Here is a 23,494-nt window from a genome sequence, read left to right on the forward strand (position 1 = left end):
TATTACAGCATTAGAAAATTTGCCCATTCTCCCTCTAATGAGAATATATGACCCTGATGAATATCACCATTCATAATTCTTAATAGGTTTAATAAATACTATGCCAAATACAGTTTTAGTAATATGGTAGCTAAATATTTTCTTCCTATTTGCAAGAGGGCAGTGGTGATCTCTGTCAATTTTTAATTTTCTGTCATCTGTGGTCTCTGGAAATGAACACTAATAATATATGTATACATATTTCTCTGTAATTTGCCTTTTCTAATACTGAAATGATTTAAGGGATAAGTGAATATATTAATTAATTTGAAATTTATCTACCTTTAAATTAAATTATTTATCCAGTTAACAGTTTTTCATTTTGTTTTCTTTTGTCGTTGGCAAACCTGGCCATCAGCATTTACTTTTCTGTTTAGATTCATGATTATGAATTGTTCTGTGGAAAAGTAAAAGCAAAAATCATGCTGGATCCCTGAAAGAGCAAAGCATAATACTCAATGTGTATTTTCTTCCTATGGTGTGTTATCTACAGATGGATAATGAGGAGAGCAAACCAGTCTGTCTTGTTCTAGTGTCTGGGAGATACCTCATGGCTATTATTTAATCCAAGTGCCAACTGGAGCAACTTGGAATCTTTTTTGGAACAAGGAGGGGCATAAATGCAAATATTTTTTAAAAGGTCAAACTGCCAAGTTAAAGGTAGCTTTCCAACTGTTCTTGACTTCCTTATGCAGGTTCAAAATATAGGAACTTGCTAAATCCATTTCTTAGTATAATCCATCAACTGATTGTAGACTTAAAACGAAATTATTTTCCTTTCCGGCCTTGGATGAAATTTGCTGAACCTTTCCTTAAGGTTTTCACAAGATAAACTCAACTGGTTTTATATGAGACGGGGGATTTAAGAGGATGTCTTTATTTTTTATAGCTACATTTATTTCATATTGGGGATTGATATTCTCACTCCTTTTATCCCAAAATTGTAGAGAATTTAGAAAAACATAATATAAGAATTTTCTCTCAACTATTTTTGTTGCTTCTTCTCTTTTGTCCTTCCATTCCCCCAACTTAGCTCTTTAGTGGGTAAAATATTATTTCACAGTTATATTTGCAGCTTTCAGTGACTTCTTGGAAGTGAAACTTGTATCAACTTTTTTTTCAATCCCCAACTGTAAGAATTACATTTTCACTTTTGATTTGTTAAAACATACTAGTATTTTATAAATGCCTGCGACTTTGACAGATATTTTTAGGCAAAGAAATAGTTTCAAAATTGAAAGAAATCTTTCTAAAATTAAGACATAAGCACTCGAATGATTGAGGGCCCTTTTTTTTCTTTTTAAAAATATTCCAAGACGTTCCCTTTCTTGCAGATTGTATTTTATCGGATTAAGATTGCAAGCCCTCTCAAACCAAGTTGAGTTGGATTACTCTTAATCACAATGAGGATGTATTAATAATACACACACACTCAAAGTATCTCAGTCAAATAGCAGGAATAACCGATTTCAGTGCCAGAGAAGTGTGATAAGTGCCTTGGAGGAAGGCCTGAACCAGGGGAAAACTTAGAGTTGGTGGGGGAAGGCCTCAATAGACAATGTAGTTTTCAGAGTCCTGTGGGTTGTTGGGGAGGGGGTGACCTTTAACCTTTCAAAGAACATTTATTTAGGAAACTCTGGACAGGGTTCGCTTTTAGGGGATGAAAGGAGAGGTGGAGTGTAGTGGGAGTATCTACTTTAATAGGTCCTGGGTGATATGGGTGCGTTTGGAGTCGGCTGGTCTGGGGCGGGGGGGCCAGGGCCGGGCTGAGGGAGCGCGGGTCAGTCCCAGGGCAGGCGGAAGGCGGCCCCTGGCTGCCCCTGAGAACCACTCGGGTGGGGGAGGGGTCATGGGGAAAAGCTGAGTTCAGCGTGGGTTTGTGTCTTGGCGGGCAGGATTATTGGGGGAGACGCAGAGCATCGCGCGGGGTATTCCCCGCTCCGGGGGAACGCCGGGGGCGCCCGCGCCGTGGCCCTCCTCCCGAGGCGGCGAGCACTCCCCGCGGCCCGGGCCGCGGCCCTCCCGCCCCGGCGGAGCCGCGCGGTGGATTGTGGGCTGGGGGCTGCGGCGGCCTCGCGGCGGCCTCCGGCGCGGTCTCCCCGGACCTAGCCGGGCCAAGCCGGGCCGGCGGGGTGAGGGGAGCAGTGGAGCAAGGAGCAGAAGCGCTAGGGGTAGTGGTCGCGGCGCGGCGGCGGCTCCTCTGGAGGCCGGGGATGTGGGAGAGGCGGTGGCAGCAGCGGCGGAGGCGGCGCTGCGGACCCGGGGGAAACTGCTGGCTGACAGGACACCCGGGAGAGACGTGAGGGAGCCGCCGCTGCCGCCTCTCACCCCTGAGCGGAGCTGGGCTCGAGAGGGCGGCCCTGGGCTCCCCCGGCCGACAGGCCAGCCGGCGCGGGGCGGGGGCGGAAAGCCGGGCTCGGGCCTGACGGGGCTGCGGGCGGCGGCGGCCGCGGAGGAGCAGCCTCAGCGAGACGTGGAGGGCTGGAGGCGGCGGCGATGCACTAGGCCTCGCTCTGGGGCGGCTGCCCGGGACCCGCAGGTAGGTGTCCGGCCGGCCCCCCGCGGCCCCCGGCGCTTCGCGGCCCACCCTCACCCTCACCCTCAGTGGAGAGAGGGTCTGAGACCCCACCCCCTCTGTCTCCTCCCCGGCCCGGAGCGCACAGAGTTTTGGTCACAACTGACCGGCGCTGAAGCGTCTTCCATTCTCCTCTCGGCCACCTCCTCTTCCTTTTCACGCTCGCTCCGGGACCGGGACCGGGACCGGGACCGGCAGCGGCAGCTGTGCTCCCCTCCTCCAGCCGGCGGCCTCAGCCGCTGCTCTCGCCCCTCTCGCCCCCTCCGGGATCCGGGCTCTGGAACTTCCACCGCCTTCTTACGTGCTGCCCCCAAACTTTCCCTTTCTGTTTCCAGCCGGGCCCTTAGCCTTCTTTGGATCCTACTGGAATAATTTAAATTTAAAAAATCATTTTTCTTCTTGGGGAAGGCTAACCTAAAGAGTAACGCGGTGTTTTGCAGTTTGGCAATTTAGCTCGCAATGATTTGTTAAAGAATTTTCTTCACTTCTGCTGCTTTCCATCTCTGCATTGATAAAAAGGCAGGCCTCCCCTGCCCGCCCATCGTTAACAAGGGAACTTTTGACTGCCCATTACAGTTTACCACTTGGTCTGTCCACGTGCTGAGTTCAGGATGATATTTTTAGAATTTTCGCTGACTCGGGTTGCAAATTTTTTTTTTTAATTCGCCTTTAACCAGGTTTATCTTCTGGTCTTTATTGAAGTTCTTTCGAAGAATTAAATTGTTGGTAGTGTTTTTGGTTTTTAATTGACTCTTTTTGATTTCTCAAACCCCAGGGCAATCTTAATCGTAAATGCTTACAAGGCAAGTGATAGCGTGATAGTACACTGAGAATTGTCTTATTGTGGTAACTTAAACTGCAGATTTTGATGGACGTTCAGGTTGACTTTTATAAATCTGATGGAGAGTTCTCATTGGAAAAGTACCTTGAGAGCTTTAATGATTTCTAAGCAGTTATGATAGAAAGATGGAATGATGGGATTTGTTTGTTTGACTCGATTTGTATTGCAGTGATAGTCTGATTTCCTAGAAATAGGTATTGATAGTTCATTGTAATCATCATAGCTTGTGATAGGTTTTGGTAAAAATGATCAATGTGTGCAAATTTTGGGTGATTGATAGTTGTGATTAGGGGATTAGATGTTTGCAGTTTTATTGTGATTTGGCTCTTTTTAAATTATGCTCTGGTAACTTCAGAATTATCACACTACCGGGACAGACAGTACAGTTTGAGGATCACTTTTAAGAGAAATGAAAAATGTCTTAATGGTTTTCTTTGTAAAGAATGCATCACAAGAAAACTAAAAAGACTGTCCATGTTTTGTTGTTGTTAATGATATTGATATATTTTGTTCTTGTGGAAGTATTGTTACTCTAGCATTTGGCTTTCTGAAATGTTTTTCATTGCTTTCAAATTATCCAAAGTTTACTAGGAAAAGATGATTGAACTTGCATATGTGTGTTTTCTGGAAAAGTAAAAATTTATTACTGAATAGGTATTAAGTTGTATGTCAGAATTAAAACCAAATGTTATATAATTCATGAAATGACAAACTGCAGAATTTGTTCTTAGTCACATTTCTTTTCCTGTCAATAAAAGTTGATTAAAATTCCTTTTTCCTGCTTTTAGCTTTTTACAAACAACTTTATTGAGTAAAGTACACTTATTTAAAATGTAAAATTCAATGATTCTTTAAGTATATTTACACAGCATGGAACCATCATCATAATCTAATTTTTTAGAATATTTTCATCACCCCCAAAAGAAACCTGCCTATTAGCAGTTACTCCCCATTCTCCCCACCCCACCCTCAGGCCTAGGCAACCACTAATCTACTTTCTATCTCAATATTTGCCTATTGTGGTTCATTCATATAAATGGATCAGCTCACAGCTTCTTGAAAAATTTTTCTTTTAAAATCAATTTACATGTTTAAAATATTTTGAGTCAGAGAATAAACAACTGATCGCTGGTATTAATAAGTGATGTTTTAAACAACTGACATACTGTTTTCAGCATAGATTAATAATAAAGAATGGAGAAAGAAAAAAGTTAGCATGAATGGCTTCAGTGATCTCAAGAGGTGGTCTGGTCAGCTGGGAGTCAGTAAGTAAAAGTTGAAGGATTATTTTTGTCATCGAATATTAGGATATCAGGGTTAAAGGTTATCAGTTCACTTCCTCCTCGCTTCACAAATAGATGGCAGGAACCAGATGAGGAAATCTGAAGAGTAGAAGCTTGAATCTCTAGGATGCGTGGCTGAAGAACCACAATGTGGCCTGTAAGGCAAGAATTGGGGATTTGCAAGTTGGAGTTGTTTAGGTCTTCTTATGTATGTATTTGACATTTTACTAGCAAAGTGGGGAGAGAACTGGACATTTCCCCACTTTGGGATGGGGCGAGGAGGAGGGGACCAATGTATACACATAGATGACATCCATGTTACAAAATCCTGTAAAAATGCTTGAACTTAAAGGTGGATTCATATTCATTATTTAGGTATCTTCTTGTACTATTACCATCTTATTTTTTAAAATCCCAGATTTAACATCAAAATTAGTTTTTAAAAATTATAATTAGGGCTGGTTGGAGGCCTTCTTTTTCAAAGACCTGGACCCTAACATCTAAATCAATAGTCAGATGGGTGATTTTGCCCTCCAAGGGACATTTGGTAGTATCAGGAAACATTTTTCTTTGTCGTTACTGAAGGTGGGGTGCTACTGGCATCCAGCCAGGGATGTTGCTAAACATCCTACAATGCACAGAATATATCGCACCCCACCCTACCCCAAACATACAACAAAGAATTGTCTGATCCAAAATGTCAGTAGTATTGTTCTAAACCTATGGTTTGCATGATTCTGGTAAGGACCTGAGCTAGTGTTCTTGACTCCCACCAGATGGGAAAATGCTCTCAGTGGGCACTGTTTGATGGATTAGATTAACCCTTTAGGTCCTCTAGCAACTCTCTTTGCAGAGGGAGGCAAAGAGGGAAAAGTAAAAGGAAATCTATTTATTACGTAATGCAGATATTCTTTAGTCTGTTTCGTTGTCTTCAAATCTGAAGAAAAAATTTTTTTTCTGAAAATGGTAGCCTTATTTTACAGCACATTTGAACTACTGTTATGTTTTGAATTGTTCATTACTGGTGCATAGGTTTTTGAAATTGGCAATAGATATACATTAGTATTTTCTTTATCTGGACGTGATTTTTTTCCTGGTAGCTTCGACTGCCAAGAAAGTAGAGAAGTAAGCTAAGTGTTTTAATTAATTAATAATATATGTTATGAATGTCCAAAAAAATTCAAAGCTTATACATAAGTCTCATGGTTTTTTTTCTTATAGGCTCTACTTTCGACTCTTATTTGTTTTTAACAAGCTGTTTGGTGATGAAAGAAGAAAAGATTGACAGTTGAGATCACTTTTGCTATTTACCTGCTTTATGTCCTCAGATAAATCACTCAATCTTTTAGAGCCTCAGTTTTCTCATATATAAAATAGGAATAGTGATAGGACTTGTATTATAAGGTTATTGTGAGAATTAAATGAAGTAATGTGTGTTAAGATGCTATGCCAACTATAAAGTACTGTAGAAGTTAGGTACTACACCTGAAACTAATATAACGTTATATGTAAATTATACCTCAACTAAAAACAATAAAAGTTGATTACTTGTTTCAGGAGAATCAAATTAGAAGGGGATATAGAGGGTACCAAAGGCAGAAATATAGATAGCAAGGCAGAGAACAGTGACTGCTGACAACCTCTCTAGGGAGAAGAGAGAAACTCTAAAAATATATTGATAACAAAGTAATAAAAGAACTAGTGTTATCACTATAATCTGAAGCTCTTTAATATGGGGGCAAACTGACTTCCTTCAGTAGCTCCTGTGAGTATCACTTAAAGCTCAGTATAAAACTGATTATTAGAATGGTGAAATTAAGTTATCAAGGAAAGGTTACCTTGGATAAAAGAGCTGCTCCCATTTCTGGGCTACTAAAGGTTCTTAAAGGTCAATCAAGCTGGCACCCTTTGAAAGAAGAAAGCTCATCTCCACCATATTTTGAGTGTTGCTATGGACTAATGGATTCTTTTCTGACTCAAGTTTGTTTCAGATGCCTCTCTGTTCAAGGAAAGCTGTCATAAACCTTCTTCTGCATATCTTCTTATGCACATGTCCAAGAGTTTTTTCAGGGAAGATATTTAAGAATGAAACTGCTGGTTTGCAGGATATGTACATTTTCAATTTTACTAGAGAAGTGGTTATACCAATTTATACATTCTTCACCAGTGATTATATCCTGACAACTTGGTATTATGGGACTTGAAAATTTCTGGTGAGAGTTTGGAAGATGGCGGTATAGAAGGATCCTGAATTCATCTCCTCCCATGGAAACAACAGATCTACAACAACCTATGCTACTGTGTGCCCCTGAGCCTAGCAACCAGCCACATTGGGGGCCTGACCCACTAGCAAAACTGCAGTAGTGGTATGCTACTAGACCTCGCAGCCAACTGTGACAGGGGCTTGCCCTGCCCAATAAAGTGACTGTAGCAGCCACATTCGACAGAGCCTTACCACCAGCTGGCCAGGGAGTCAGCCTAGCCTACCTGTGCACCTGTAGCAATAGCAACCCTGCAACAACAGAAGGGCACACACAGCCCACACAGGGGACACACTTAGAGCATTTGGCATGAGTGATGAGAGGGGAGCATGCTCCTGGGCTCCATAAGGCATCTCTTACATAAGGCCACATTTCCAAGATCAGGAGACATAGCTGATCTATCTAACATATATAAATAAGCGCAGAGAAGTAGGCAAAATGAGGAGACAAAGGAATATGTTCCAAATAAGGGAACAGGACAATTCCTCAGAAAAAGAACTAAATGAAACAGATATAAATAATGTACTTGATAAAGAGTACAAACTAATAGTCATAAGGATGCTTACTGATCTGGGGAGAAGATTTGCTCCACACAGAACATCAACGAAGATTTGGAAAATATAAAAAAGAGCCAATCGGAGCTGAAGAATACAATAATGGAAATAAAAAATTCACTAGAGGGCATCAACAGCAGAGTAGATGACACAGAAGAAAGAATCAGTGATCTGAATGACAGAGGAGAAGAAATCACTCAAGCTGAACAGAAAAAAGAAAAAATTAAAAAGAATGAGGACAGTCTGAGGGACCTCTGGGACAACATCGAGCATACTAATATCTGCATTATAGGCGTCCCAGAAGGAAAAAAGAGAGACAAAGGGGCAGAGAACTTATTTGAAGAAATAATAGCTGAAAACTTCCCTAACCTGAGAAGGAAACAGATATCCAGGTACAAGAAGCACAGAGAGCACCAAATGAGATGAATCCAAAAAGGCCCACACTAAGACACATTACAATTAAAATGTCAAGAATTAAAGATAAAGAGAGAACCCTAAAAGCTGGAAGAGAAAGGCAACGAGTTACATACAAAGGAAACCTCATATGGCCATCAGCTGACTTCTCAGCAGAAATCTTAGAGGCTAGAAGGGAGTGGCACAATATACTCAAAGTGCCAAAAGGAAAAACCTACAGTCAAGAATACTTTACCTGGCAAGGTTATCATTCAAAACAGAAGGAAAGATAAAGAGTTTTCCAAACAAGCAAAAACTAAAGGAGTTCACCACCACTATACTGCCCTTATAAGAAATGTTGAAGGGACTTACTTACATGGAAAAGAAAAGCCCACAAATAGGAATAAGAAAGTTATCAAGAAAAAATATCACTGGCAAACATAAATATACAGTAAAACTTGTATGAAGGTCAAAAGACAAAAGTAGTAAAATCATCCATATCTATGATAAGTGGTTAAGGGATATGCAAAAGCAAAAGAGGTAAAATAAGACATCAAAAGCATAAAATATGGCAGGGGGAGTAAAAGTGTAGGGCTTTTAGTTAGAGGTCAAACTTAAAAGACCATCAACTTAATGTAGATTACTGTTTTCGTAGGTTATTATATATGAACCTCATGGTAATCCCAAACCAAAAACCTATTATAAATGTGCAGAAAATAAAGAGAAAAGAAACGAAATATAACCTAAAAAAAGCCATCATATCACAAGGGAAGAGAGCAAGAGAAGAAGAAAGGAACAGAGAACTATAAAAACATCCAGAAAAAAAGTAACAAAATGTTAGTAAGTACATATCATAGTTACTTTAAATGTAAATAGATTAAATGCTCCAATCAAAAGACATAGGGTGGCTGAATGAATTAAAAAACAAGACCCAGATATATACTGCATACAAGAGACATGCTTCAAACCTAAAGATAGTCATATACTGAAAGTCAAGGGGTAGAAAAGATAGTCCATGCAAAAGGAAATGAAAAGAAAGCTGGAATAGCAATACTTACATCAGACCATATGATCCACTATTCGACTTCTGAGTATTTATCCTAAGAACATGAAAATACTAATTTGAAAAGATACATGCACCCGCTATGTTCATTGCAGCATTATTTACAATAGCCAAGACTTGGAAACAACCTAAGTGCCCATCAGTGGTTGAATATGAATGGAAATGATGATGGAAATGATGATGAATGGAAAGAGGATGTGGGGTGTGTATATATATGTGTGTGTGTGTGTGTACACACACACACACACAATGGAATACTACTCAGCCATAAAAAAGATGAAATCTTGCCATTTGCAGCAACATGGATGGTCCTTGAGATATTATGCTAAGTGAAATAAGTCAGATGGAGAAAGCCAAGTACTGTATGATTTCACTCATATATGGAAGATGAAAACAACAACAATGACGACAAACACATAGCTATAGAGAATCAGTTGGTGGTTACCAGAGGGGATGGGGGATGGGGGAGTGTGGAAGGGGTCAGATGGCAGATGTGTATGGTGATGGATGGCAATTAGACTTTGGGTGGTGAACATGATGTAGTCTACATGGAAATCAAAATATAAAGATGTACACCTAAAGTTTATATAATGTTATAAACCAATGTTACCTCAAGAAAAAAAGAAAGTGCACTAATGATAAAAATAAAAATAGGGACCTGCCTGGTGGTGTAGTGGTTGTTTGCACATTCCGCTTTGGCGGCCCAGGGCTTGCAGGTTCGGATCCCGGGTGAGGACCTAGCACTGCTCGTCAGGCCATGCTGTGGTGGCATTCTACATAAAATAGAGGAAGGTGGACAGAGATGTTAGCTCAGGGCCAGTCTTCCTTACACACACACATGAATAAGTAAAATTAAAAATAAAATAAAAACATAACATTTCTGGCAATGAGGAGGTTAAAAAAAAGAGAAAAGATTACCTTGGTTTCAAAATATACTATTTGAAAAGTGAAAATATATAATTAACTTCAGAATTAAATTTTGCAGAAGTGACTTATTTGTACAAAAACTTTTGGCCTTTTCAAGAGTAAGCTACAGTTATCTGGGTTAATTCTCTTCTTGGGAATTATTCCTCTGTCTTCATTTACTATTCATGCCTCCCTTTATATTTGAAGGGTTTTTCTACCGCTGGTAATTGCTCTTCCAAATGCGAGGATTTAACTGAAGAAATAGTGGTTTTAAAGTTTCTCATATTTGTAAAATCTCCTCTCGTTCTAGGTTTGTTTCTTTTCCTTACTATTTTTCAATATCTTTTTACATAAAATGAGATACTTTTATTTTTCTACATGTCTCCTAGTCCATAGTTGTGCTGTGGCATTTAGAGTTGAATTAACTAAAGCTGCCCTCTTAGCCCAGTCGGCAGCATGTCAGTGTCATAATCTGAAGGTCCTAAGTAGAGCTGCATTAACTAAAATACATGAAATGAATGGGGAAGAATGTAATCTCTTACAATTTTGTTAACTGGTCAACTTTCCTTCACAATCATACAAAAGTAAGACTGCAGGTAAACAGAGCTCCAGCTCTTTGGTGAGATTTTTCTGGTGTAGTATGAAGGTATAATAGTTGGAGACAGTATTGAGAATAAGTCATGTAGTGGTATTGATGTTTTTTCTTTTTTTTTTTTTTAAGATTTTTTATTTTTTTCCTTTTTCTCCCCAAAGCCCCCCGGTACATAGTTGTATATTCTTCGTTGTGGGTCCTTCTAGTTGTGGCATGTGGGACGCTGCCTCAGCGTGGTCTGATGAGCAGTGCCATGTCCGCGCCCAGGATTCGAACCAACGAAACACTGGGCCGCCTGCAGCGGAGCGCGCGAACTTAACCACTCGGCCACGGGGCCAGCCCCATGTTTTTTCTTTTTTTAATATGGTGAACTTAAAAAAATTGCATTTTAGAAAGTGGGGAGAAGTTTTCATGGCAAAAAAGATGCTACTGATTTGGGAAATTTTATATTCAAATAGTTGGCTTTTTGACTAAAAGGAAGTTCAGAGAATGTGTGTTTGTATATGAATATTATGGTGATGCATCATATTTTATCATGTTTTTCTCCTATAGAGTAAATAAAGTAAAATTTCGAAATCATAAGTATTTTGGGAAAGTTCATGTCTTGGTTTTGTTTTGCTTTGCTTTTCAGTTTGGCTAAACTGAGTGTGTAGATTGGGCCCAGGTTGTGAAGAGTTTTTAGACTTGATAGAAGGAATACTTAAGGAGAGTGAACTAATCAGATCTGAATTTTAGAAAGATAATTCTGAAGTTGAGTGAGGTTAGGACCAAAGAAGGACTTTTGGTTGGAGACTCTTGCAGTAGTCTAATCTGCAAATAAAATCCTGAGCTAGAACAGTGGCTGTTGGAATGGAGAACAAGGGATGGATCTGTGATGAATTTTGGAGGTAGAATCCATAGGACAGTCTAAGTTGGTATAGAAATTGAAGAATGGAGAGAGATTGGGGAGTCAAGTTGGCTCTAGAGTTTCTAACTTTGGAAACTGCATAGATGATGTTACCATTAACTGAGCTAGAGAAGGAATAAATTTGGGGGAAGTGAAGGAGGGGGTAGATGGATGATAGATAATGAGTTTAAGTTTTGGATATGTTGAATTTTAGGTATCTATGAGACTTGTAGGTGAAGATGAGCAGTAGGTAGTTATAAATTTGGTTGTAGGACACTGAAAAGAGGCTGGACTGGACTCTACTGAGTTTTCGCCATCTCCTCTACCCTTATCTGAGTTCAGGCTACTGTTATCTCTCACCTAGATTATTGCAAATTTCCTATCTGGTCTGTTCTAGTCTTAGTCTTCTTCAGTGCATTCTCTGTGATGCAATTAGTGATCTTTCTAAAGGGCAGATTTGATTGCATCATTCCTCAGCTTAAATTATTTCTGTAATTTTTTTTATCTTCACAATGAAGTCTGCATTTCTTACTCCTTTAACAGATTATAAATTCATTAAGTTCTCTACCCAACTTATCTCACTGGCCTATGACTCTCCACAACTCCCTCCTCCCTCCAAATATATAATTTTCTCAGACATCTGGATTTCTTGTGGTTCCTGGCAATAGGCTCTCTTTTTCCTTCCAAACCTTTGCACATGATGTTCCCTGTTCCTGGAGTTTTCTTCTTATCATGCCCTTTCTCCCCTCCATTTGTCTGGCTCATTTCTACATGTCTTCAGTTCTTCCTTCATTGGTTCATTTTTATTATTGAAAAATTTTAAACCTACTGAAAAATCAGAAGAATGGTAGAGTGAACACCTACACACACACACACACACACACACACTTCCCTTCTGCCAAACCTGAATACAGGATGTAAATATCATGACACTTCACTCCTAAATATTTAAGAATGTATCTCCCAATTACAAAGACATTCTCTTACACAACCACAGTACCATTATGATACCTAAGAATATCAACAATTATTCAGTAACATTATTCAATATATAGTCCATCCTTAAGTTTCATCCTTTGTCCTCAAATTCTTTATAACTTTTTTCCCTGTCTAATGCAAGATTCAATCAAGGTTCATGCATTGCATTTGGCTGGGATGTCTCTTTAGCCTCCCCTCGTCTGGACCAGTCCCACTGCCTCCCTCTCTTCTTTGGTTTATCCTTTGAAAAGTAGCGCATTTGTCCTTGAGTATATTCCATATTCTGAATTAGTCTCTTTCTTCATGATTAGATTCTGGTTGGATGTTTCTGGCAAGATTACCACACAGATGGTATGTAGTTCTACCACTTTATCACATCAGGAGGCACATAAAATCACTTCTCTTAGTGATTCCAGCTTGACCACTTGGTAAAGGTGGGAACTTACAGATCTCTCTACTATTTAATTAATAAATAATTGATAGTGTGATACTTCATGGCATGTAAATATCCTGTTCCTAACAACCTTTTAAACCAGTGGTTTTAGCATCCATTAATGATTCCTGCTTGAATCAGTCATTGCATTGGAGGATTACAAATGGTGACTTTCTACTTCTTTCATTTCATCTACATTTATTACCTTCATTGACTTTTGAGGGCACTGAGGTCAGGTTAAATGAAGACTGACTATAGGCAATTGAATTTAGAAATCAGATCATTCCTCACCTTTTCCAAAACCAAGTGAGTGGTGAAGATGGAAGACAGATTGCTAAGGAGGTAGAACAAAGAGAGAATAGAAGTTTGCCAATGAAGGGGAGGCAAGAAGTAGCTTGAAGAGGCAGAGTTGAGGGAAAGAACTTTAGTACTTGAACATTTTTTTGATGGGCTGATGAGATTGAAGATAGGAGAGTCAGGGATAATTAATAGAACAAGGTCTCAGGTGAAATGAGGAGAGGTGAGATCAAGAACAGCTGGTTGTGGGGCTGGCCAGTGGCATAGTGGTTAAGTTTGCACACTCTGCTTTGGCAGCCCAGGGTTTGCTGGTTCGGATCCTGGGCATGGACCTACACACCTCTTGCCAAGCCATGCTGTGGTGGCATCCCACATAGAAGAACTAGAAGGACTTATAACTAGGATATACATCTATGTACTGGGGCTTTGGGGAGAAAAAAAAAAGAGGAAGATTGGTAACAGATGTTAGCTCAGGGCCAATCTTCCTCACCAAAAAGCATAGAAAAAAAAAAACAGCTGGTTGGGAGGTTAACTCTGGAAAAGAGTAGACATCTATACTATACCTTAGGAAGTTAGGAGTTGTGTATAGGTGAGAATCAGATATGTTTGGATATGGAGGGAAGAAGTCATATCTGAGGACTTGGGGTTTTCTTTTTGGTATTAAGTAGAAAGACAGTTACTCTTTGAGGCTGGGATTGATGACGGTAAGGTAGGGGACATGAGGTGAGTGATGAAAGTTTGTTATAAATACTGTGGGGACTGGGAAAGAGAAGTGTTTCAAGATAAATAAGTGAAAGGACTGGTGAGCAGGGCCTCATCTGAAATTGGAGCTCATAAGTTTATAATCTGCCTATTTTACATAAAGTTTCCCTGGCAGTGTTCTGCAGCCAAGAACAAAGCAAAGACAGATCATATTGAAGATGGGTGAGGAAGGAGAGAATTGAGATACAACGGAGACTGCTGAAGTAATTGAACATGGGATGCAAGCTAAGAGGAGAAGCTACTAAGGCAGAACTGGGCTAAGAGACCCAAACAGTGGGGAAGGGTATAGAGGTAATGCCAAGCAGTGATTAATTAAAATACTAATTTAATATTGGTTTGAGTTATAGTAGTAATGAACTTTATAGTTTATACCTCAAACTAACATTTAATATTTTCAGTCTTGAGCCTCTTACTGATTCATTGCAGGTGAGTTTCTAGCTATTTTACTTTATTTTCTCTAAAAAGAAAATTTCTAGAAAGCATCATCTTTATTGTTACTTACCATTTATAAAGTACTTGTTTAGATTATTTGAAGACCCTACCCTTTACAGACCTAGATATAAAATATATTTTACTAACAAAGATAAACTGTTAACTCTAGATTATTTCTGCTCTTGAAAGAAGCAAGGCAGGGATGATCCAAAACAGTGAATAAATGCAAGTGCCATTTTTGTTCTTAGGGATATATTAATATGTAATTTCTTCTAGCAGCTATTTTCAAGGTAGGGGAGATTATACAGATTTTATTTTAAATTTGCTTTTTTGTAGGCATTTAATATGTCTCATGGTTTACATATTTAAGACATATGTAATCTCCAGTAACTTTGGATGAGTGATTTTAGGATTTATTTGCTTATCTTTGGCCAAGACACAAAGAACCGAATACCAATGCTCTAATCTGATTCACTTTGACAAAAATTTCCCTGGTAATACAGTCATATAAATGGCGCAAAGGAGTAAAATAAAGCATTCAAGTTATATTTGGTTTTCATTGAATTTTTTATGTACTAGAGACAGATTTTATTTCAGTACAGTTTTATCATTCGATTGCAGGCCTGTGACCCTTAGTTAATTTCGCTGGCTGCTATATTATGTTATTTTAGTGTATTAAGTCTCTGATGAGTGCTAGGGAAAAAAGACATTGCTTTTATTTTGAATAACACATAGATTTAAAAACTATATATATGTGTATAGTTTTTTGAAGAAATTTATGATTTTTATTTGTGATAAGAATGTCACACATGAAATATTTATTTGATAGCCATTTAAAAATAATTAAATTTAATATTGTAAATAGTTATACTTTTTATCCATCTAGCCAAGATTATTTCCTATTGTTCTTTCTTGTCACTAGATTGAAAGTAAATAAGGAACTTCAGGAAACACATACATTCAGAGTTTCCTGCAAGGCACCGGGTCTCATCTTTGTTAAATGGGAAAGTAAGAAAAAAGCAAATTAGATTAGTGCAACTTTGTTCTTATTTTCTGGATTCCTTTAGCTTCTTCCATACTCCTTTAGTGCCCAAGATGAGTATACAAATACTTATTTATATGACAGCCATAATTTGTTAGTATTTCTTAAAAGCCCAGATCTTTGTTTAACTTTTAGCTTCATTATTGAGATTGTTGTGAGCAATAATGTATATGATACATATTTTTTAAAATTTTAAATACTTTTCAAAAGTATGATTAAACTAGATTTTGTCAGATGATAAATCTTATACTTAGTGTAGAAGTATATTGTTATTTGTGTCTAGGCTGTATGAAAGAAGCTTAACTATACCATTTACCAGAAGTTAGCTCTTAAAATTTCAGAAGTGTTGTGGGAAGTGCTTCTTAGAATATGAGATATTTAAGGTATTTTAAATTACTATGATTAAAAAAATAATCTCTACTGATTTCTATCAAATTCATCTTTGGTAGTATATTACAGTATGGTGGTTCTTTTTTTTCCTTGCGTATCTCAGTACTTCTAAATTCAAGGAGATCAAGTTTGCCATTTTTTGTTTGCTTTAAAGAAAATAGCATTGAATATTGATTTTTTCTCTTTTACTAAACTTAAATCCAAAATTATATCAAAAAATGCTACCTCTGTCCAGCGTAAAAAAAAAATCCCACTTTTCCCTTATCTTCTCAAATTATAATAGGCAAGTTACAGAAGTTCATTAGTAAATCAATTATTTGGACTTCAGAACACATTTCCTATTGAAAGTGCTAAAAGGATGGCTCATAGTAGTATATTTATCTCACATTGCAACTCCAGAATTATCTCTTTGCTAAGAAAATATAGTAAATTATACTGATGAAAATGTATAGTGTCTTTTTCCTTGAGGGATAATTTTCTAGCAATCCCAGTCTTATAAAATTCTTTGACCCTAAAACTGCCCTGAAAAAATAAAGTCTTAAAAAATTCTTATTACTATCAGATGTTAATTATTGCTGTCATTTTATTTTTTATTTTTTAAAGATTTTATTATTTCCTTTTTCTCCCCAAAGCCCCCCGGTACATAGTTGTATATTCTTCGTTGTGGGTCCTTCTAGTTGTGGCATGTGGGACGCTGCCTCAGCGTGGTCTGATGAGCAGTGCCATGTCCGCGCCCAGGATTCGAACCAACGAAACACTGGGCCGCCTGCAGCGGAGCGCGTGAACTTAACCACTCAGCCACGGGGCCAGCCCCTGCTGTCATTTATTTTTAATATAAGATGGACATAATAATTTGTTAGTATAAATAATTGTTATTTGATCAGTAATTTATCTGATAAGGAGAAGAAGGCAGAAGAGGAAAGCACTGGGTGCCTGAAATGGATGGGAGACAGTAGTGAAATAACTTACTCTTTTGGAGAGGCAGAGTGCTGTAGAGACAGAGGCATGTTATTTAGAATCAGAACATCTGAATGTAAATCCCATCTTCATAATTAACTGGCTAAATGATCTAAAACCAAGTTACTCTTGAACCTGTTTCTTTATCCACATAATGGGGATCATTGATTCATTCAGAAATGTTCTTCTTACTAGGTTGTTAGAAAGACTGACAGAATAATCTGAATGAAAGCAAGCAATTAGGAACTGTATAGTGTTTAGTCAAATATTAGTGACGATGTAATTCTTCTTACTGTCTTGCCTCTCCCTTGCCATCCTCGCTTCTTTCACTGATGACATATTTTCACTGCACTCTTCATCTTAGGAGCCAGCCCTGGTGGTCTAATGGATAAGATTCAGCACTCACACTGCCACAGCCTCCTCATTTCCCCTTCAGGGAGCCACACCACCCATCTGTCAGTTGTCTTACTGAGGCCACTGCGTGTTGCTGTGATGCTGAAAGCTATGCTACCGGTATTTCAAATACCAGCAGAGTCACCCATAGTGGACAGGTTTCAGTGGAGCTTCTAGACTAGGAAGAATAATCTGGCCACCCATTTCCAGAAAAATTGGCCATGAAAATCCTATGAATAGCAGCAGAGCATTATCTGATACAACACTGGAAGATGAGAGGATGGGGGCAGGGGAGACTGAGCAGATTTCTGCTTTGCTGTACACAGAGTCCCAAAGAGTTGGAATCGACTTGTCTGCACTAGCAACAGCTTGATCTTAGGACTTCAGAGAATCTTTAGAATTAGTGGTGGGAGTGAGGCAATCCAGGTTTGCCCAAGTCCCAGGTGATCTTTTTTTTCCCTCCCAAATAAGGGCATTAGGCAGAGGAGTAGAATGGAAAGCAACTTTTCTGGATCAGCTTGTTTATTTTCTCACTCTTGCCTGACAAAGTCCTGTCTTCCTCAAGGTGGAGTATAGCCTAAGGTGCCTCATAGTCGTGGAGTGTGGTCAGTCTCTCTCTCTGCCTCTATCCCATCCTGCCTCATTCCCATGTGTATCTCCTACCTCTCCCCACATCTCTTCTTCACCACTCTTTCTTGTTACTTTTTAATTTCACCCTTCACTTGCTTTCTTGTTGTTTGCCTACAGATGTGCTCGGGTTTCCCATGGCCTAAAAGATTCTTGCTCAACTCTTAGTCTCATTTCTTTCATCACCAAAGAGATGTTGATCTTCTTGCCTTTATTACTGAATTTTTGTGGTATGGCTTCTGCCTCAACTACTGTCATAAAACTATTCTAATCCTGTGTCCTTTCTGAAGTTAGTAACCTCCTTGACCTCTCCACAGTGTGTTGACCCTACTGTTTCCACTTTCCTTCTGGACAGTTCTCCCTTGGCTTCTATAAGGATGGTATTTTTGATTGCTTTCTTCCTTTCCTCTTAAATGTGTTTGCCTCACTCCTTGCTCTGAGCTCTCATTAACTCTCTTTTTCTGTACTCTCTCCCTTTGAAATATTACTTTCCTGTAACTAGAATTATTTGTCCTATTATTCCTATAATGTAATTGAACTAGGAACAGTGATGGAAAATTCAGGGAGGGAGGATTCTGTTCACTACAAGGAAGAATTTTTTTCCTAAAATAATTATAGTTGTTTACAGTAATACTCTGCTTTTGAAGCAGTCAATTCTCCATTATTGAAAGTTCTCAAGTGGAGGCAGAAAGACCGCTTGTAGAAAGGATTCATGTTCTAGGTAGAAAGTTGAGCCAGATGATCTTTTAAAGTCTTGTCCAACTCAGAGATTATAAGTTTTGTCTCATCCACTCCATTCCCATGGATTCAACTTTGACCTTTATTCAAATGTCTTCCAAAGCATTGTTTCTAGCCTCTCTGCCTTCTCATCCCTCTTCTGTCCTACAAGCAGTTTTTGTCATCAAAATTGCCTCTGTTGTAGGCCACTGTGTTTTCTAGTTTCATCATCATTTTCCAGTACTCTTTTTTTTTTCCTTTTACTGGCATGGCTTTGAGGACTGCTCTTCTGTGCTGCGGCTACTTTTCTAATAGTAAATTATATCTGCTTATATTGGTTTGCTGCCTTCTCTCCCCCCTTTTCCAGCTCCAAACTAGGGGCAGTCAAGCAAAGGACACCAATAGAGGATGCTCGGGATCCTAACATTTAAATTTATTGTAGAACTTTATATGGCACAGTCCAAATGTTAATGCTTAAAATGTTTATAATAATAAATAGTAGTAGTTGCAGTTACTTATTGAATATCAGCTATGTGCCAACTATTGTGCCATGAGCTTATATAGTTATATAAGTTATATTTCATTTAAATCTTACGACATTCCTATGAGGAATATACTGTTGCTGTCCCATTTTACAAATGAGGAAACCGAGGTTTAGGAAGGTAAGAAAGTTGTCAAAGGTCACACAGCTAGCTAATAAATGACGGAGGTCTGACTCACTTTATGGCCAGTTTTCTTAACCAGGATATTATACTGTGTTATAAGAAAGGTAGAGTGGCTGGCCCTATGGCCAAGTGGTTAAGTTCACGTGCTCTGCTTCGGCTGCCCAAGGTTCCACTGGTTCAGATCCTGGGTGCAGACCTACCACTGCCCATCAGGCCATGTTGAGGCAGCATCCCATATAGCACAACCAGAGGCACACACAACTAGAATATACAGTGATGCACCGGGAGTGGGGGTGGGCTTTGGGGAGAAGAAGAAGAAAAAAAAAGGAAGATTGGTAACAGATGTTAGCACAGCTGCCAATCTTTAAAAAAAAAAATGTAGAGATCTAGAATCAAACTTTAGAAAGTCGGGTAATGTTATACAAACAAGATGATGTATTTTTGACTTAGGTTTTTAGATTGTTTTGAATGTGTGTGAACCTGTATGAGACATTGTTAGTGGCTTGTGTGTGCTTACCTCCTTTTCCACAATAGTCATTTGTTTGTTCATTCATTCACTGAACAGTAATGCAGTTTACTGAGTGCTTAGACTCTGTGCTGGGTGTGGTATAGGAAGGTGAATGAAACAAATATTAGTTTACAGTATAGTGGGGGAGACAGGAAATAGGTAAATAAATTATCAGTTATAATTTGAGAAAGTACTATGAAGATCACAAACTATAATGCTAGTGTTAGAGAATAACAGGGTGTGTATGTTGGATGGGGGAAAAGATCGGGGGAGGACATGTTGAGATACAGTGGTCAGGAAAGGCCTATTATCCCACTAAGCAAGTATAACGACTGTTAACATTTTGTTGTATACCTTTTCATACATTATATATAGCTATATAAAGTTTTTATATCAAAATGAGATTGTACTATATGTTCTGTTTTGTAATCTCATAATTGAGTCTCTTGAAACAATAGCCATTGTTTTTTAATTTCCTCACCTTCTATTCAATGCTAACCTCTGCAGTCTGGCTTCCACCTCCACTGTTGGACTTGACATTGCTTTCTCATGTAACTGGTGACTTCCTAATTGCCAAATATAAAGGATGTTTTTTTCCTTCTTATTTTATCTGCAAATTCTGAGCTGATATTTCTCTCCTCGTTTTTCTCCCACCTTCTTGGATGTTCCTCCTTTATCACAATCTTTTCTTTATATCTTTCTTTCATTTCTTTCTTCAGAAATATTGGAATCCTCTTAGGTTTTGTATTTGACCCTCCTTACTAATACTCTCCTAGAATGATGTATTCAAAATTCAACACCAGTGTCCTAAAGTCTATAATGACTCTCCACAATCTTGTGGATTAAGTCCAAACTCCTTTGTAAGATTCCACCCAGTTTAAGGAATATTCTTTTTTTAATCTAAAGAACAAAAGAAAGAAACCATTACTAATATTTGTTGTAAGGATTGATACCAGCACCTTCAGTCTGTCCGTATGTTCATTTATCAGATGGTCACATTTTAAATAAGTGAGCAAGCACAAGGGATTAATGGTGGTATCCTTCACTTAGTTCATCCTTGTGATGTAATATAGTTTACATGAGTAGTTAATTGGGTTTACAGATTATGTTATCTAGTTTTAACTAAACCAACTCTCACAAAATGTCCAATTAACCTAAAATGATTCCTGTGGAGAAATCACATCTTGGATTAAAGATAATACTAATAATGGAACCACAAGTAAACAACAAAGTACAGAGCTGCGTTCTCCTGCTCCTAGTTCAAACTCTTCCATAGTCATACATAACAGCACTCAAAAGAATTGTCAAGCGTAAGAACATGTTATGTGATTTTGTTTTTTGTTTTTTTTGCGTTTGTTTTTGCTGGGAAAGATTTGCCTTGAGCTACCATCTGTTGCTAATCTTCCTCTCTCTTTTTTCTTTTTTTCCTCCTCAGAGCCCCAGTACATAGTTGTATATTCTAGTTCTAGGTCTTTCTGTTTCTTCTCTGTGAGCCACTGCCACAGCATGGCTACTGACAGATGAGTGTATGGTTGTGTGCCTGGGAACTGAACCTATGCCACTGAAGCAGAGCATGCCAAACTTTAACAACTAGGCCAGCAGGGCTGGCTCTGTTTTCTTTTTAACAAAAAAAAAGTTTTCCAAATTTGCTAATCTTTTCAGAGATGGCATGTGACTGACAGTAATATTTAACCAAACAGATAAACACACTCTCTCTCTCTCTGTCTCTGTCTCTCTGTCTCTCTCTCACAGTCTGTTCTTGCAAGGTGTTTTTTCTTTTTAAATAAAAAGTGAGAAAATAGTTGATTTTCTAGAAACAATCAAGCTATGGTAAATGTATTTTGAAAATGGATGTTTGGAAATATTCCATCATTATGTGATTTTGTTAAGTGATGAACTCTTCAAAAACCCAGAATGGAGTTTACTAACCTGTTTTAAAAACTTCAAAATAGAGAGTTTAGAAAGTCTAATCAGTGATGCAGTAATGTATTTCTTCTATTTCTACATACATTTGTGAGATATCTTTTTTTTTTCTATAACAGGCATTAAAGCCAGGTATAAAAATAAATTGAACTAAGAGCCAAACATTTGAATTACCGTTTCATAAACTGTTAAATCAAGATTTTTAATAATAATAGGCATAGTGATTCACATTACTATCAATTAAAAATAGTGAGAGTAAAAAGATATTTTTTGCCATTAATTAATAAAATAGATTATTTAAAAAAGTCTTTCCTCTTTATGTAATCTCTTAAAAATTTCCATTTACTGCAGTTTTATATGACACATATTGATACAATGATACCCCATATAATTTATAAATGGTGATTGCTTAAAAATTGTTGACTGATAGGATACAGGATCAAAAAAATTTACAGACTGCTGATATAGACAATAAGCATCCCAAGTTCAATGAAAGGCTAGTTTTCTGTGGGTTATAGTCATTAGAAAAGATTCATAGTGGAGGTAGGTGTAAGGCTGAAGCTGTTTAATAATAGCAGTTTAATAATAGCATTGTTCCTCATTTAACAAAGTGTCATGGTTAATTTTGTGTGTCAACTTGACTGGGCAAAGGGATGCCCGTATAGTTGGTAAAACATTATTTCTAAGTATGTCTTTGAGGATGTTTCTGGGAGAAATTAGCATTTCATGCAGTAGGCTGAGTAAAGAGATCTGCCAGCACCAATGTCGGCAGGCATCATTGTCATCCAATCCTTAGATGGTCCTAGTAAAACAAAAAGGCAAAGGAAGGGCGAATTCACTCTCTTATTTTTTTTTCTGAGGAAGATTCGCCCTGAGGTAACATCCATTGCCTGTCTTCCTTTTTTTGCTTGAGGAACATTCGCCTTGAGCTGGTATCTGTGCCAGTGTTCCTCTGTTTTGTATGTGGGTCGCTGCCACGGCATGACTGCTGATGAGTGGTGTAGGTCCACACCTGTGAACCAAACCTGGGCCACCAAAATGGAGCACGCTGAACTTAATTAACCACTAGGCCCACTAACTTGAGGTGGCCCTAGCTCTCTCTTCTTGAGTTGGGGCATCTATCTTCATTGGCCCTCATACATCAGAGCTCTTGGTTCTCCGGGCTTTGGACTCCAGGACTTAACACCAGCTCATGCTATTGGCCTCAGACTGAATTATACCATTGGCTTTACTGGTTTTTCATCTTGCAGAAAGCAGATTGTGGTACTTCTCAACCTCCATAACTGCATGAACCAATTCCTTTATTAAATCTCCTCTTCTGTATATCCCATTGGTTGTGTTTCTCTGGAGATCTCTAACTAATATACACAAAGTAATTTGTTTTTATAGGAGAATATTTGGAAAATTAAAAAAAGCACAAACAAAAATAAAAATTTCTTACAATTCTCTTATTTGGAGGTAACTATTGTTAATATTGTGGTATATGTCTCTGCAATTTTTTTTTGCAAATATGTTTATTTTAAACTAGAAAATTGGGATCATACTGTGTGTATTGTTTTGAAAACTGTTTCCAGTTAACAATATGTGTTAAACAATTTTTATGTCATTAGGTATTCTGCAATCCTATTTTTTAGAAGTTTTAATTGTGGTAAAATACATATAACATAAACTTTACCATCATAACCTTTTTTAAGTGTACAGTTCAGTAGTGTTAAATATATTTACATCGTTATGCAGCTGATCTCCAGAACTTTTTCCTCTTGTAAAACTGAAACACTCTACCCATTAAACAGCTCCCTGTTTCTCCCTCCCCTAGACCCTGACAGCCACCATTCTACTTTCCGTCTCTATGAATTCAACTACTTTGTTACCTTATGTAAGTGGAATCATACAATATTTGTCTTTCTGTGATTGGCTTATTTCACTTAGCATAATGTCCTCAAGGTTCGTCCATGTTGTAGCATATCTCAGAATTTA

The 23,494-nt window shown here is 38.3% G+C and overlaps 1 protein-coding gene and 1 long non-coding RNA gene across 17 annotated transcripts in view; one reads left to right on the forward strand and one right to left on the reverse strand.

Moving 5' to 3' along the window:
* The window catches only part of LOC111768090 (uncharacterized), a 60,434-nt gene extending 57,225 nt beyond the window's left edge, over nucleotides 1–3,209 (reverse strand). For all 5 annotated transcript variants that reach the window (XR_011426030.1, XR_011426032.1, XR_011426033.1 and 2 more), the window contains exon 1: nucleotides 2,722–3,209. This is a non-coding gene — a long non-coding RNA (uncharacterized lncRNA). The remainder of the gene's footprint in view (nucleotides 1–2,721) is intronic.
* VPS54 (VPS54 subunit of GARP complex) overlaps nucleotides 2,082–23,494 on the forward strand; it is a 107,135-nt gene continuing 85,722 nt past the window's right edge. For 6 of the 12 annotated variants that reach the window (XR_011426028.1, XR_011426025.1, XR_011426026.1 and 3 more), the window contains exon 1: nucleotides 2,438–2,578. The gene's annotated coding sequence lies outside the window, so the exon portion shown is untranslated. Of the gene's footprint in view, nucleotides 2,579–23,333; nucleotides 23,394–23,494 lie in introns of those variants that run through there. The other 6 variants (XM_070235371.1, XM_070235372.1, XM_023618995.2 and 3 more) reach the window with 5 other exon arrangements.

Source organism: Equus caballus, chromosome 15 (genome assembly GCF_041296265.1).
Source record: "Equus caballus isolate H_3958 breed thoroughbred chromosome 15, TB-T2T, whole genome shotgun sequence".
NCBI lineage: Eukaryota > Metazoa > Chordata > Mammalia > Perissodactyla > Equidae > Equus > Equus caballus.